This window comes from Athene noctua, unplaced genomic scaffold (genome assembly GCF_965140245.1).
Source record: "Athene noctua unplaced genomic scaffold, bAthNoc1.hap1.1 HAP1_HAP1_scaffold_42, whole genome shotgun sequence".
Classification (NCBI taxonomy): Eukaryota; Metazoa; Chordata; class Aves; order Strigiformes; family Strigidae; genus Athene; species Athene noctua.
The window spans coordinates 1-10,069 of record NW_027437539.1 but is presented as its reverse complement, the minus strand read 5'-3'; positions in this window follow the sequence as shown (position 1 = coordinate 10,069).

Below are 10,069 nucleotides of genomic sequence, written 5' to 3'. Positions count from 1 at the left end.
TGTGCCGTGCCCGGGGCTGCCCCTGCAGTCCTGCCCCTCCGCTGTCCCGTCTGCCTGGGCTTCAGCTTCACGGAGGAGCTGGAAACCGGGCAGGGGGCAGGAGCAGGGCTGCCCTGCATCGGCCTCATGCCAGGGCAGCAGGGGCTCAGCCATTTCCCTTTCTCCATCAGACCTCCATCACAGGACAACCGGCCTCCTGTTGCAGCAGTAGTTGAGAGGCACAGCCGATGTGATGCCCGTGAGTGCCTGTGTCCCGGGGGCAGGGAGCACGCAGAGGAACGGGGGTAAGTTGCCAAAGCAGCACCCTGGGCTCTGCACGGGATCTCTGCCTCACCGAGACCTCGGAGCAGAAGGACTGAGAACAGGAGCTGTGCCGCACAACCCCGTGTGCGGCCACTTTGTCCTCACAGCCATGAACCCTTTTGTTCCCCAGGCCCTGGGAACTGCTCCTGTGCAGCTCCTGCGCTGCCGAAGGCACCCACCGGCGCTGCTCCTACCTCAGGTCCAGGAGAACCATCTGGGTGTGTGAAAGCTGTGCTGGCCAGGGCAGTGGTAAGAGGCAAAGCACCTTCATGCCCCTGGGTTGGGGCCAGGGCCCAGGCAAGGCCTGGCAGCGGGTGCCCAGGCTGGGCTTGGCAGAGCCTCTCTGCCCCAGGAGGGCTGGGGGCACCGCTCTGGCCTCTCCACTGTGGCCTCTGTGCCCCTGACCTTCCTGCTCCCCCTTACAGCCTCCACTGACAGCTCAGAGCTCGCTGGCTCTGGCACTGGTAGCGGGTCAGGATCGGGGTCATCCCATGGCTTGGCAGCAGTTGAGAGCAGCAGCCCCAGCACTGGCAGTCAGGCAGCATCGGGGCTGTCCCACGACTCTCCAGCACGTGAGGGCAGCAGCAGCTCTGATTCACCTGGGCCCGAGCACAGGGAACGCCATTTTCGTGTGCAACGTTTGGCCCAGACACCATACAGCCGGCCCAGAACACCCCGGGAGAGGAGCCCCATGCAAGCACCAAGGACCGAGAGTAGCACCCCCAGCCAGGCAGCGCTGGGGATGTCCCAGGGCTCCCCAGTGCTCGAGGGCAGCAGCCCCAGCACCAGTGGCGAGGCGGTACTGGGGCCATCCCATGATTCCCCAGAACATGAGGGCAGCACCAGCTCAAGGCCCCCTGGGCCTGTGCGGATGAGGGACCAGTCCCGGGCTCAACATCGGGCCCAAAACCCTTACAATTGGCGTGGACGCAGGCGTGGGAACAGCCATGCACCCTTCAATCCTGCTGGCCCGGATCCCCCTCCACCAGCACAATAAAGTTGTCTGTTAACCTCTGCCCTGGAAGATTCCACGCTCATTTGTCACCTTCCTCCTCCTCTCCCTTTCTCCAGGGGCAGCGTTAGGGGCTGAGCCCAGAGGTCTCGGCAGGAGTTGTGACACAGAGATTGCTGTAGACGGTCTAGCAATTGTGATAAAACAGTAACAGTGAGGGAAAGTACAAAGGGGCGCTGCACCCTGTGATTGCTCACCACCCGCCCGCTGATACCCAGCCCCTTCCCAGCCAGCGATCCCAAAAAAACGAGACCCCGCACTCGCAGTCCCAGGTGCAGGAGAGAACCCCCCGCTTCCCAGCCGCCCCTCCTTGACACCCTGAGCACGACGTTACAGGAGATGGGACATGCCGCTGGCTAAGTTGGGGCTCTGGCTCTGCCCCCGCCGAGACCTTGATCTCTGACATCAACCCCTGTAGGATCAGCATTCTTCTCATGGCAAATCCCGTACGGAATCCAAAACACAGCGCTAGTCGAGCTGCTGAGGAGAAAAATTAACTCTATCCCAGTAAAACCAGGGCAGGCTCCACCCCTTACGTTACACCATTTATATACCGTTCACGTCATGCTCAGGTTGCCAAGACATTCTAAGGAATCCCCGTCCCATTCCCTGCTCTCAAATGTGTCTCCACAGATCTCATTCCCTTCGTCTGTGGGCCACCCCTCCAAACTGTGCAGTGAGATCATTTAGCCCATAACTTTGGCTTCCATCTCTCAGGACAGGCTTTGCAGGCAGGAGGGATGAGGCGGAGTTGGCTCCGTCGGCGGAGCGGGTGACCTCGGGCTCAGCGGGACGATGGCGTGAAGTCTCTGCCACAGGCGGAGCTGGTGCCTCTGGCGCGGTCCCCGCTCGCAGTCTGCAGGGCGAAGGTGTCCATCTGCAGGGCGCTGCCGGGCACCAGGTGCTGCCATCAGTGCTGACCCTGCCAAAGTTCATCTTTTCTAGTCACGTCAGGCCGTTAGGGGAAGCTCTGTCAGCCGGAGCGATGACGCGATGCAAGAACAGCCTTAGTTGGCAGTTAACGTCATACAGTTCCATCCATCGGCTCTTTTCACCTAAAACCCAACCCTCGAGGCACACATCGCACTTCCCCGGCCTCCTGCATCACCCACCAAGTGCACCCAGGTCCTTGGGCAAAAGTAATCCCACGCACGGGTTTACTTTTAATGCAGTTTAACTCATTTGCCTGCTACATCTAGAGCACTTCTAAATCCTAACACACTGATCCAAGGTGCCAGAGGAATTTTAACCCTTGAGGCCCCAAGATGCTAAACACTGGTTAAGAAAGCAATTTTAACTGTGCAAATCTGATTTCATGCAGGGTTTAAGTAACTGTGAATGAACTGCTCATCCACCCTGGCTACCAGTTCTTGAGACAAAGAGGATTCATTTGGCTCCATCTTGTTTAAAATACTGAGCCGAGTCAGCAGATCCTCTCCTGGAGGAACAGGCGACCCTACCCTGAACCCCTGTGCAGCCCAAACTGCTGCTGCAGATTCAGGGCCAGAAGCAAAACCAAAACGGAACAAAGAATAAGCTGACACAAACTGCTGGGTTTGGAGGCCTGGTAGCCCCCTCCCAAAAGACACGTCCCAAGACACCTGGGCTAAAGGATTGTTCCTTCAGGGACAAGAGGCCCTACAGCAAAGCCCCTTGTTTTCTCCGGGGTTTGGTCACCAGAGAGCTGCCCACCAGCCCCTGGCCAGAAGAGCACATCTCCTCCCGGGGGGCAGCTCTCACCGCCACGCTGCTGCCCAGGGAGCACAGGGGAGGAGAGTCAGGACAGCTGCAAAAAGTTCATGGGACTTCTCAAAGGGGAAAAGAAAGGAAAGAGGAAATAACCAAGATCTTTTTACCAGGCTGTCTGGGACAAGAGCCATCAAAACATGAGAGTGGGTGACGGACAGCTGGGGAGAACAGTCGGGATTCCACAAAAGAGTCCAGACAGCATGAAATCAGAATGAGAATGAACATTCACCAAAAATATCACTTAGTATTTTGCTCTGCCCGAGAGGTACCTCTGTGTCACAGGGTAAATATCCCATTCCACTGCCCAGAGCCACACCAAGCTCACTCCTTTCCCAAAGGCGACTGCCACAGCCCCGCAGCAGGGTGAGGATGGACACCATCTCTTCTCCAGCTGGTGAACCTGGGGAAGAGGAGCTCCCTCGGATCCGACACACTGACTCTGGCAGGTATTCGAGTGGGCTGTGCTGCTCGCACTCAGCTATGGCAGGATGGGCTCATGGGCTTGTCGGAGCCACAGCGGAAGCTAAATCCTAAGCTCAGCCACCCCGACCTTCCTCATCTGCTCTGGTTTCACAGAGGTAATGTGAGTTTGGAAAATAACTCCACACAACTCAGCTTTTGTGCCAGGGATCCCGTCTTCCGTAGGGTTTTCCCTCTTTCCTTAAGGAAAATGGAAAGGGCAGGGGGGAGATGGAGCAACTTGTTTCCCATCCACGGGGAGCATTTGCTCAGCCCTCCAGCGCTGGGAGGCAAATTAGCTCTTGGTGTGAGGCCACAGAGTCCAGCACAGGTCTGCCAGCAAAGAGCTTGGCCCAGGTCTCCCTTCTGGATCCCTGATTTCTAACAAGCATCCCATTGCTGTGCCGGCATTCAGGAAAGGGGCACCCACACAGCTGAGCAGACCCAGGCTCCCACTGCCTCCTCCTGCCTTCCACAGCGGCCTAACACCCAGGGAAAAGAAGATCCGGGAGTCATCAGACATAACATCTCCTTTATAGCTTACAGCTGCCCCTGTTCTTTCCCCCAGGTCATTATGGTCAAAATACAAGGTAATTAGTGTCCCCCCTGCGGGTCCATTCTCCACAAGGTTTTGAAGGGCAGCTTGGAAGCAGAGCTCCATCGAAATGGAGCCAGCTCTGAGATCTGCATCCCCAAGCTCCGTGGGGGGCGGGCAAGCCAAGTCTTGACAAAAAGTCCGTCTTCCCCAAGAAGCCGCCTAGGACCCAATTCCCAGGCCCTCTCCCTGTGCTCTAGCAATTCCCTTTGTCACATCCAGGGTCTGCGGTGTCTGACGGTGCAGCTGGACAAACTGCTCCCTCTTGTTGCTTCACAGCACTCCTGCTGTCACAGTACTGCCTCCAGAGCTCCTGTTTCCCAACCAGAGCAAGGCTGCCCCAGCAGTCAGACATCAGAGAACAGGGTTACCTGACGCTTTACAGCCAGCTCCGGCACAGATCAGGCCCTGCACGCTTTCTGGTGCTGCTGGAAGCTGGTGGCTACGGTTCAGGTAGCTGTGCATTTGGACAGGCACAGCCTCGTCCCGCTGGGGCTCTGCTGTGCCAGCCCCGAGCCAGACGTCTGTTCCACGCCGACACGGGGGGATGTAGTCCCCAAAGAGTACCCCCAGCACACAGCACTAACAGACAATTCTTAAAGAATTCCCATTTCTTCTTAGCAAGGAGGGGTGTGTTTTCATACAACGGCTTTCCCGCCAGCTCACTACAGCCCATCAGCGGTCTGCACTTCACTCACTTCCCAGTACTTGCTGACAGACCACGCTGGGAACAGATTTCCGGGGTCAGAAAAATCAGAACCAGGTAAGATTAATTTGCTTTCATCTCCTTCCTCAAGAACTCCTTGTGCCAGGACTGCGTGGTTACAACTGATGCCAGGTTTATGGTACGGGATGCCCCACTGGGGCTCACGGATGGGGCAGCAGCAGAGGGTGTCACCAGTTTCAGAGCTCTGGCTGCCCTGAACAAGTACCAGACTCTGCCACAAGCACCGCAGGAGCATAAAAGAGACTATCTCCTGTGGAGAAGTTTTTGGAAGATAACGGCCACCTGGTCCTTGATACCGACATGAGTAACTCTCTGCTAGCTGCCCCTGTGTAAAGAACTCACTGTTCAATGTTCCTCTCTGGCTGCCACTGCACAGAGAGCTATTGTTTAGCAAATTCCTTACCTAGAGCTATGGAGTGAAGTTGAAACATTGAGTAGGAGTCCATAGGCTCGTGCTTCTTGCGTGTGCTTCTCGCGTTGTACCAATGAAATATGAGTTCTGTTGTGTGGACAGTAGCTTAGAACCAATCACAGCTTGTTTAGCTGTATGCGATCACGCCCCAGTAGTATATAAGATTAAATATATAAAAAGAGGAGGAGGAAGGTGACAGATGAGCGTGGAATCTCCCAGGGCAGAGGTTAACAGACAACTTTATTGTTCTTCTAGAGGGTCACCAGGGCCATCACGTGGGGATGGCTCATGGCTGGTCCCGCCTCAGTGTCTGGGCCGGCTGAAAGGGTTTTGGGCCCGACGTTCAGCACGGGACTGGTCCCTCCTCCGCATGGGCCCACGGCGGCTGGACCTGTTGCTGCCCTCGAGAGCTGGGGAGTCATGTGATGGCCCCAGTGCCAGCTGGCTGGCGGTGCTGGGGCTGCTGCTCTCCGTCACTGGGGAACCCTGGGACGTCCCCAGTGCTGCCTGGCCGGGGGTGCTGCTCTCAGCACTTGGAGCTGGCACGCGTCTCCTCTCCTGGCGTGTTCTGGGCCGGCTGTAGGGCGTCTGAGCCAAACGTTCAGCACGGGAGCGGCGTCGTGTGTGCTGGGGCCCAGATGGCCTGGACCTGCTACTGCCCTCAAGCGCTGGGGAGTCATGGGACGGCCCCAAAGCCACTTGGCTACCTGTGCTGGGGCTGCTGCTCTCCGGCACTGGGGAGCCCTGGGACGTCCCCAGCGCTGCCTGGCCGGGGGTGCTGCTCTCAGCACTTGGTGCTGGCACGCGTCTCCTCTCCTGGCGTGTTCTGGGCCGGCTGTAGGGCGTCTGAGCCAAACGTTCAGCACGGGAGCGGCGTCGTGTGTGCTCAGGCCCAGATGGCCTGGACCTGCTACTGCCCTCGAGCTCTGGGGTGTCATGGGATGGCCCCAGTGCTGCCTGGCCGCTGGTGCTCGGGCTGCTGCTCTCTGGTAGTGGGGAGCCCTGAGACGTCCCCAGCACTGCCTGGACGGGGGTGCTGCTCTCAGCTTTTGGCACTGGCGAGCAGCTTCTATCCCGGCATGTTCTGGGCTGGCAGTCCCTGTGGTCGGGCGCAGGTGAGCTGGAGCTGCTCCTGCCTTCACGTGCTGGGGAGTCATTGGACGGCCCCAATGCCACCTGGCTACTGCTTCTGGGGCTGCTGCTCTCTGGTTCTGGCAAGCTGTAGGATGGCCTCAATCCTGACCCGCTACCAGTGCCAGAGCCAGCGAGCTCTGAGCTGTCAGTGGAGGCTGTAAGGGGGAGCAGGAAGGTCAGGGGTACAGAGGCCACAGTGGAGAGGCCAGAGCGGTGCCCCCAGCCCTCCTGGGGCAGAGAGGCTCTGCCAAGCCCAGCCTGGGCACCCGCTGCCAGGCCTTGCCTGGGCCCTGGCCCCAGCCCAGGGGCATGAAGGTGCTTTGCCTCTTACCATTGCCCTGGCCAGCACAACTCTCACACTCCCAGATGATCCTGTCGGTGCTGACATTGGAGCAGCGCCGGTGGGTGCCCTCGGCAGCGCAGGAGATGCACAGGAGCAGTTCCCAGGGCCTGGGGAACAAAAGGGTTCATGGCTGTGAGGACAAAGTGGCCGCACACGGGGTTGTGCGGCACAGCTCCTGTTCTCAGTCCTTCTGCTCCGAGGTCTCGGTGAGGCAGAGATCCCGTGCAGAGCCCAGGGTGCTGCTTTGGCAACTTACCCCCGTTCCTCTGCGTGCTCCCTGCCCTCGGGACACAGGCACTCACGGGCATCGCAGCTGCTGTTCATCTCGATTAGTATTTCGTCTATTGGTTCATTGTCCTGTGATGGAGGTCTGATGGAGAAAGGGAAATGGCTGAGCCCCTGCTGCCCCAGCATGAGGCCGATGCAGGGCAGCCCTGCTCCTCCCCCATGCCCGGTTTCCAGCTCCTCCGTGAAGCTGAAGCCCAGGCAGACGGGACAGCGGAGGGGCAGGACTGCAGGGGCAGCCCCGGGCACGGCACAGGGCTTGCAGCCTCCTGTGCTGTGAGCCGGCAGGACACCAACCTCACGGGAACTCGGATGCCCATGAGGAGCATATCAAATATAAAGTCACGCTTGTCTCTGCAGTGAGGGCAGCTGAATGAACTCAGAGCAGTGTACCGAGCCTGGCCCTGCAGCGGAAACAAAAGGAGAAGGGGTTAGACCCTGGTGCTGCCCAGCTCCTGCCATGTCCGGGGGCGAGGGAACGGCTCCTACCTGGATGCAGCCCCGGTGGAACCAGGCGTGTTTGCAGACGGGGCACACCAAGGTGTGGAAGGACTTTCTGTCCCCCACAGGCTCCAGGCAGATGAGGCAGTCGGTGTTCTCCTCCAGAGCCGCCTCCACCTGCTGCTCTGGGCGGTGCTCCCTGCAGAAGCACCTGGGGGGCAGAGGGAAGGGATGGGTGAGGTGAGAAGTGCTGGGTCCTTCCCCGGTGGGGGCGAGGAGGGGACAGGAGGTACCTGTGCGGAGGAAAGTACTGGGTGACGCATTCACCCTCGATGGCACAGGGCAGGTGGAAGCTGCGGTCGCAGCCCTCCCGGCAGCAGGTAATGGCGGCCCCGCTCTGCCCGCAGACGAAGCATCTCTGGAAAGAGCAGAGCAGCCCCGTCAGCGGCAGCCTCAGGGCCTCCCCAGCCAGCCCGCCTCCGGGCAGGGCGCAGGATGTGGCCGCTGCTGGGCCACAGCCCACAGATCCGCCCGGCGCCCCAGGCTCCTGGGCTGGAGCTCTGTGGAGCTGCTGGGAGCAAGGCTTTTGTCCCGGAGCTGCTTGGAGGGGCTGGGAGTTCCCTGGGCTCTGGGCTAAGCTCCCCCAGACCTCTCCTCACACAAATCTCCCTCATACGTTCAAGGTCCTCACCTTCTGTGCTGCCCACTCGACTGCGTCGAGAAGGTCCTGAATAAGAAATCCCAGCATCCCTGGTTGCTCATCCTGCCAGTAACGAAGGTGGCTGGCAAAAAACTGCAGAAGAGAAGAGGAGCTGATGAGGGGATTGTGGCCAGGAGTGGCTGTCGGCGAGCTGGAGGGAGCCCCGGGGCACTCACCATGCAAAACAGATGGGCACAGAAATCTTCCTTCTCAATTTTGCGCCCGCAGACTTCTGGATCTGCCGCTACCCGGCCGCACAGCATGCACGCTGGAGGGGAGAGAGCAAATGCCGGCAGGAATGAGCACCTCTGTGGGGCTGGGGGAAGCGTCCCTGAGGGATCGTCCCCCAGGGCCCTGCTCCGTCCCTGAGGGGCTGAGGGGCAGGGCTGGGGGCCGTGGCGAGGAAGGGGCATCGCAGGCACTGCCTCCCCCTGCCACCGCGCTCGGCCCCACGCTGACCCCCGACAGCCCCTCTGCTGTGCTGCGGGAGGGAAACTTTGCTCTCACCCTGCTCCATCGAGTCGGGGGCCTCCTCCTCTCGCCTCTCAGCCATGGCGCACGTCCTCAGCGAACGTTGGGAGCGTCCCTGTCCCAGCAGCACCGGGGTGTCTCTCCCAGATGCTCCTCGGTTGGCTCTGAGGGAGAAGCGGGGCGCGGGTCAGCTCTCAGCACAGCCCCGGCGCCCCGAGGTGTGGGACCCCCAACTCCTCCCTCAGCAGCCCCCGACCAGCCCCTTCCCTGCCCTGCTCTCTCCTCACCTCCCAGGTCGCACTGACGCACGGCTGGAACCCAGCGACCCTTGTTAGAGGCTTGTTGCCGTGGGGCACAGCGGCCGTTGTGACATCAGCACCCCCATAGATGGGCCAGGACAGCTTTGGTGGTGTCACCGTGGCCATTGTGACATCACACCCCCATATCTGGGCAGGGACACCCTTGGCAAGTCACCATGGAAACGGTGACATCAGCACCCCCACGTGCGGGTGCTGACCCGCCCAGCCTGAGCGGACTCCTGACAGCAGGGCTGGGCTGCAGACGTGGCTGCAGGTGCTGCGGGGAGATGCTGGGTGTCCGGGGGCTGACCTGGCTGGTTTGCTGGTTTGAGGGCGCTGTACTCTCTGCACCCGCTGCTCAGAAGGTGTTTTCTGTCGGCAGGGCTGGTGGCCCATCGCTCTGTGTTCTCAGAGGTGAGCCCACAGGAGTCCCTCGCTGGGGCCTGGCTGCAGAGAGCTCTGTGGTACCTTGACAGGGTTGGACATTTCCCAGACAACGCCCAAACGTGCCAGTTGGCGCTGTTTGACACTCTCCTCTGTAAGAGCCTTCCAGCGGGGATGCCTATCAACCCTGGCTTTCCCTTCAAGGAATTGTTACCAAAAGCTGCTGTATCTTTGTCACTCGCCAGATGCCACCAATGAATCTCGACTTTTGTTGTTTTGGCCTTTTACATGTTGCCTTTAATTAGGATGTGTGCTCTTCTGTCCAGGGGCTGGTGGGCAGCTCTCTGGTGATCAAATCCCGGAGAAAACAAGGGGGTTTGCTGTAGGACCTCTTGTACTGGAAGGAACAATCCTTTAGCCCAGGTGTCTTGGGACGTGTCTTTTGGGAAGGGGATACCAGGGGGAGCTGGCTGGGTGCTCACCAAGCCGCTTTCCGTCATTTCCCAACAGTCCGGGCTGAGCGGGGAGGTCTCGACAGATTGGAAATTGGCTGATGTGGCGCCCATCTATAAGAATGCCTGGATGGATGATCCGGGAAATTACAGGCTTGTCAGCTTGACTTCAGTGCCCTGGAAGCTGATGGAGCAGCTCATCCTAAACACCATCATGCAACACATGAGGGACAACCAGATGCTCAGGCCCAGTCAGCGGGTTTATGAAAGGCAGGTCCTGCCTGACAGACCTGATCTCCTTCT